Below are 6,597 nucleotides of genomic sequence, written 5' to 3'. Positions count from 1 at the left end.
CATTCAACAAATAATGGTTGAACAGCTCCTTGTTTAGCACTATAGGAGGATAAAGCTGTCGATCACATAAGGATCATACTTTTCTAATTTTTCAAAAGATTTTAAAAATTGTTTACCATTTATTTTTATAAACACTTTATAAAGAACTATACCATTTTGGCACTTGAAGTAGATGCATCCCAATTTTGGTTCAAAAAATAAAAAGGTGGTTTTAAGGCTAAATTACTGCTCACCCAGAGGTGACTATGCGTTTGGATACAAGTAGCCACAAGGAGAACAGCAAGTGTCATAGGACTATAGAGCAGGCAGTTGTCACTTGAGGCAAACCGGGTGATATCTCAAAAAAAAAGTGATACTAAATAGTTTTTCTTTATACGAGGTATACATACTTAAAGAACATTTATTAAAATTAAAGAAAAGTATAAAGAATATGTCAGTTAGGAAGCATGATGGATTCCTTATACAGAGCACGGAGGTACCCAATACATAGACTTTTAGGCAAGTGCCACAAAAAATAAATAAATAAATAAACAACTGGAACATAATTTAGGATACAAAAAATAGCTCTGATTATTTCACAGGTTTTACTGACTTAATCACAAATACCTCTCAGAAGTGGAAATTACTTGTTTCCTTCTCTTAGAATCAATCCATCATTATGGGGAGTTAGGGTTGATTTTTTTTTTTTTTTTACTTTGACTCCTCTTCATCCCACAAACAGCATTTTTGCCTTCTGTTCTTGACCCCATTGTCTTTTTTTTTTTTTAATTCACGGCCTCTGGTTTATTTATCTGTTTCTGCCTACTTTACCGTTTTTTTTTTTTAATTGAGATATAATTGACATATAACACTGTATTAGTTTTGGGAGTACAACATAATGATTTGATATATGTATATATTATGAAACGATTACCATAATAAATTGAGTTAACATCCATTACCACATATAGTTACAAATTTTTTCCTAGTGATGAGAACTTTTAAGCTCTCTCAGAAACTTTTAAAAATGCAATATGGTATTATTAAATATAGTCACCATGATGTATATTTCATTCCCAGGACTTATTTATCTTCTGACTGGAAGTTTTTACCTTTTAATTACCTATCCTTAGTTTGCCTAACCTCCCATGCCTTGCCTTTGGCAACCATCAATCTGCTTTCTATATTTATAAATTCAGCTTATAAATTTTTTTGAATTTTATTTTTATTTCTTTTATTTTTTATTTTTTTTTAAGTAGGCCCAGTGTGGAGCCTAACGTGAGGCTTGAATTCGTGACCCTGAGATCAAGACCTGAATTAAGTTCAAGAGTCAGATGCTTAACTGACTGAGCCACCCAGGTGCCTGGGGTTCAGCTTTTTTTTTAGATTCCACATATAAATGATATCATACAGTATTTGTCTTTCCCTGTCTGACTTATTTTATTTTAATTAGCATAATGTCCTAAAAGTCCAACCGTGTTGTTGTACATGGCAGGATTTTCTTTTATACAGCTGAATAATATTCCACTGTACACACACACACACACACACACACACACACACACACACCATATTTTCTTTATCCATTCATTAATCCATGGACACTTTGGTTGTTTTTCCACCTTGGCTATTATAAATAATGCTGCAATGAACATAGAGGCACAGATATCTTTTCAAAATACTATTTTTATTTTTTTCAGATAAATAACTAGAAGTGGAATTGCAGGATCATATGGTAATATTAATTTAATTTTTTGAGGAACCTTCATACTGTTTTCCATAGTGGCTGCACCAGTTTGCATTCCCACCAACAGCGCACAGGGGTTCCCTTTTCTTCACATCTACCCAACACTTGTTATCTTTCTTTTTGATGATATCTGTTCTAACAGGTGTCATTGTAGTTTTGACTTGCTTTCCTGATGATCAATGACGCTGAACACATTTTCATGTACCTGTTGGCTATTTGTACATCTTCTTTTGGAAAAATGTGTGTTCAGTCCTCTGCCTATTTTTATTGGATTGCGTTTTCTTTCTTTTTTCTTTTTCTTTCTCTTTCTTTCTTTCTTCCTTTTTTCTTTCTTTTTTTTCTTTCCCTCTCTTTCTTTTTCTTTCTCTGCTCTTGAGTTGTATGAGTTTTTAAATATATTTTGAAGGTTAACTCCTTATCAGATATATGATTTTCCTATTCCATAGGTTGCCTTTCACTTTGTTGATAGTTTCCTTTACTGCACAGAAACTTTTTCAGTTTGATGTAGTCCCACTTGTTTTTGTTTTTGTTGCCAAATCCAAAAAGTCATCGTCAAGATGAATGTCAAGGAGCTTACCCCTATGTTTCTTCTAGGATTTTTATGGTTCGGGTCTTACATTCAAGTCTTTAATCCATTTTGAGTTGATTTTTGTGTATGGTGTAAAATAGGTGACCAGTTTCATTCTTTGGCACATGGATATCCAGTTTTCCTAGCACCATATATTAAAGACAGTATCCTTTCCCTGTTTTGTTGTTGTTGTTGTTTTGTTTTGTTTTTCTTTTTTAAGAGTAACAAATGTTTATTCAGAAATGGATAAATAACACAAAGTCTCCTTCCTTATTGCCTCTTCCTCTCCTTTTGAACAAAAGAGACACAGATGGGAAATGTAGGAGAGTGATAGGTAGAGAGGGACACAAGACAGACCACATTCTCTTCTCCGTTTCCCATGATGACATCCTGTTGAGCAGAGGAGAAAAACAAGCTTCAGCCCCCAATGTATCATACGGCTATCCAGAGGACAATGTCCAGATGGCCAGGCAGCTGCAGCTGGACTCAATGAAACTCTGTAATAAACAGAGTGGCCTGGCATGGGAATAGGATGGGGAAGGGAGGGTAAACCATGCAAGCAATGTATTCACTGTCCCTTCTTGAAACAAAATCCAAGCAGTGATCCAACTGCCCCCAATACCTGAGAGACCCGGTCTGACTGTTCTATGGGTGCTCTCTTTGGCCAAGAGGGGGAAAGAGTAGGAGGAATGTCTTCCAGCTGCTAAAGAGAACTAAATTTGTACCCATTCAAATGGGAAGAAGGGAATAAAGGGGCATTTTTTTTGTTTTTAAAGAACTAAAAAATAGAGCACCATCAGGCCCATTCCTTGGATTTCCCAGACCTGGGCAACCTCAGAGCTGGAGGACTGAGCTGGGATTAAATCCTGGGTCTTTTCTGCTTCACAGAATTAATTCTGTGGAAACATAAGTTTCTAGGTTTTTCTTTGCTGGGCTAGCCCAAGCAGGTCATGAGAGGCTCTTAGTACCTCAAGTCCCTTTTACTTTTAGGCTTCTGCCTTTCACACTTGCTACTGGTTTTGTAGCACTCCCTGAATCCTGCTCCCCAACTCGCTCCAGCTCTGCCAACCTGGATTCCCATTACAGCCCCAACAAACAAGCAGGAGACTGAGAATGACACTGGGGAATGACACTGGCATTCAGGGGCTGTCCTTGGGTTCTATAGGCTCTATCTCCAAGTACACTCTATGAAGCATTTGGGCTTCAACATAGGAGTTTGGGGGAACACAGTTCTACCCATAGCACTACATTAGGCTAGAATGAGCAAATTAAGGGTGGAGTTATCAGAAACCAGATAAGATATCTATATAGTGTTGACTGCTAGGAATTGGGGCCATGGATAGAGGGACAAAGCCAACCTCTGGTAATCCTATAGGGAGGGAATCATGAAAATCAACAGTTAACCCTCACTTTCTTCCTACTTTCAGATCTGCTTGTGCCTCCCATTGTTTGAACTCAACGAAAACCATGGAAGCGACTCAATTGGGCAGTCTATATGAATCAGCTTTCTAAGGTACAGAGCAGGGCAGAGAGTGTGAAAAATGGGTCAGGGCAGCCAGAGATATACAGCTCATTCCTATACCAAGATGCTATCAAGAGAAGGAAAGGGGGGGGGGAAGCAAAAAAACCCTAAAAGACTAAGCATTTACTTAGAAGAAACTTACCTACTCGGTAAGATAAAGATAACAATAATGCCTCATGGGGTTGTTGGATGGATTAAGTTAGGTAAAATATAGCCAGCATGCAGATTACTTGCACAGTCAGTACTCTGTAAATGCCAGCTACTGGTATTATTGAGAAGTAACCAGAACAACTTTGGAAGCCCAGAATTCCTTAAATATCCTAGGAGTAGATAATTATTTTTTAAAAGCTCTGTTTTTTTTTTTAAATACTTATATTTTGAAAATCTGTTTCCTATTTCAAGAATTGAACCAATATAATTTTGTTAAAGGAGGCAAGGCTACCTTCTGTGGTACACAAAAAAAAATAAAGGAAACTTGATCCAGAAGAAAAGGTTCAGGTACCTGGTTTCAAATCATAAGATTAATACATTTCCAAATGTAAGAATACCCGGTAATATTTAAGTAGTATTCTTACTTTTATTGACTTTTTTCAATTTAAAAATTTACTTATTGTTATAATAAATAGTTAACTCACAAGCTGAGTGGTGCAGAATACATTTTTAAATATGTTTAATGATTTCCATCAACGTATTTTTAGATCTTTATAAACCTACTTCAGATGGGTTCAGGACATTCCCTCTCTAACCTCTTGATTGTGTTATTTTATAAAAAGATCTCATCCTTGGGAGGCATGAATGAAGATTATTTTCAGTTACTGCTTAGCTCTGATAGGATAATCACGGATTAGGGAAAATGGCATTTTGATATCTCCTCATTTTTTGGGGGGGTGTTTCTCTTGCTCTTTCTCTAAAATTATTAAAGAAAATCTCAGATATATTTTTAAGAAAGTAGAGAGGAGAGTATGTCTGTCTATGTAGGTGTCACCCGTTTTCAACTTATAAGCAGGTGTGTTTCATAACTAACCCCACATATAACCCCTGCTCTTATCTAGATTATTTTGAAGAAAATTCTAGATACCCTTTCATTTCATCTGTAAATACTTTAGTATGTGTCATGAAACTATAAGAATTCTTTTTTAAACATAACTTACAACTAAAAAAAATCAAAAGCAAGTTTTTAAAATCATCATTCACTCACTTTTTGAAGTTTGTTGATAGGTATATGTCAGTATGAGTATGTGTTTGTATGTGTACTCATGTATTCAAATAAGCATCTAAAGAAGGTCCAAGGTACTAGTTTCATAGAACTGCTATAACACAGTACTGCAGCTGACTTAAAGCAATAGAAATTTATTCTCATAGTTCCGGAGGCTAGAAGTCTGAAATCAAGGGGTGGACAGTGTCATGCTCTTTCTGAAACCTGTAGGGGAGAATCTTTCTTTGGCTCTCTTAGCTTCTGGTTTTTGCCTATTATCCTTGGAGTTCCTTGGCTATATCACCCAACCTCTGTCTCTGTTGTCACAAGTTTCCTTGTGTGCCTCCATCACTATGTCTCTTTTCTTCTTGTAAGAACACCAGTCATACTGGGTTAAAGGCACACCCTACTTCACTATTACCTCATTTTAATGAATTACATATGAAACAACACTGTATCCAAATAAGATTATATTCTGAGGTGTTTCAGGTTAGGTCTTCAACATATTCTTTTGGGGACACAATTCACCCTATAACATCCATGTACTATAATTGGCTTATTTTTTTTACATTGCTTATACGTTTACTTTAATGTATAGATTATTCACTCCTGTAGTTTCCTACTGCCTGGCTTTTGCTAATGGTATTTGTATGGATTGCTTAAAATATTCACCTGTGCTTTGCCTATTTCCTAGAGCATGATTTTTCAGCATTAGCACTACTGGCATCTGGGTAAGACAGTTCTTTGTTGGTGGGTAGGGTGTACGTGTGTGGGGGGGTGCAGTTTTATAGACTTGTGTGCCTTATAGGATGTTTAACAGCATCCCTGGCCTCGACCCACTCTGAGCTACTCGTACTTCTGTTGGGCCAACCATAAATTTCTCCAAAAATTGCCAAATGTTCCCTGGGCACAGAATTATACCTGGTTGAAAACCACTGACAAACGTTTTCCTGGGTTTAGTGTTTTGGCAAGATTATTTCGTAGATAATGTTATGTATTTCCATCAACAGGCATATAAAATCTGATTGTCTTTCTGATACATAAATTAGCAGCCTTTAATAATGATTGCCTTGATCTGTATTTCATTAATAGCTGTAAAATGGCAATGTCCTAGTTTTATCATTACTTCACCCTGGCCATGTATTAGCTGGAATACTTCCATAGAGAAACTTTCCTTCAACAACTATTTGCTTTGTAACCCCAAGATACAGTTCTAATTGGAAAAACAAGATCAATGATGATTTCTCTGTTTACCAGTTTTCAAAATAACTTGTTCCCTAGCATCATCCAAAGAGGACTGATGGTTTTTTTTTTTTTAACTATTATGGAATTTGTGGATTGAAACATAATCTAATGCAGTTTTCTCTTTACAGATGCTCAAAATGTCTCATATCTGGTTATTGGGAGCCACTTTAGTTAGCAACTCTTCTGAGTCATTTTGACAGGATCCTAGCATTCTTTCATTACCACTTTCTGATATGACAAGATGTCCTAGGTTCATATTGTATCTTTGCATTCCCTTTATCAATATTCTTCAAAATTTGGGACTGAGTCTTATTTACTCCTCACCCTATATAACCTTTCCA

This window comes from Ursus maritimus, unplaced genomic scaffold (genome assembly GCF_017311325.1).
Source record: "Ursus maritimus isolate PB19 unplaced genomic scaffold, ASM1731132v1 scaffold_8, whole genome shotgun sequence".
Lineage (NCBI taxonomy): Eukaryota > Metazoa > Chordata > Mammalia > Carnivora > Ursidae > Ursus > Ursus maritimus.
Note: the sequence above shows the minus strand (reverse complement) of the source record.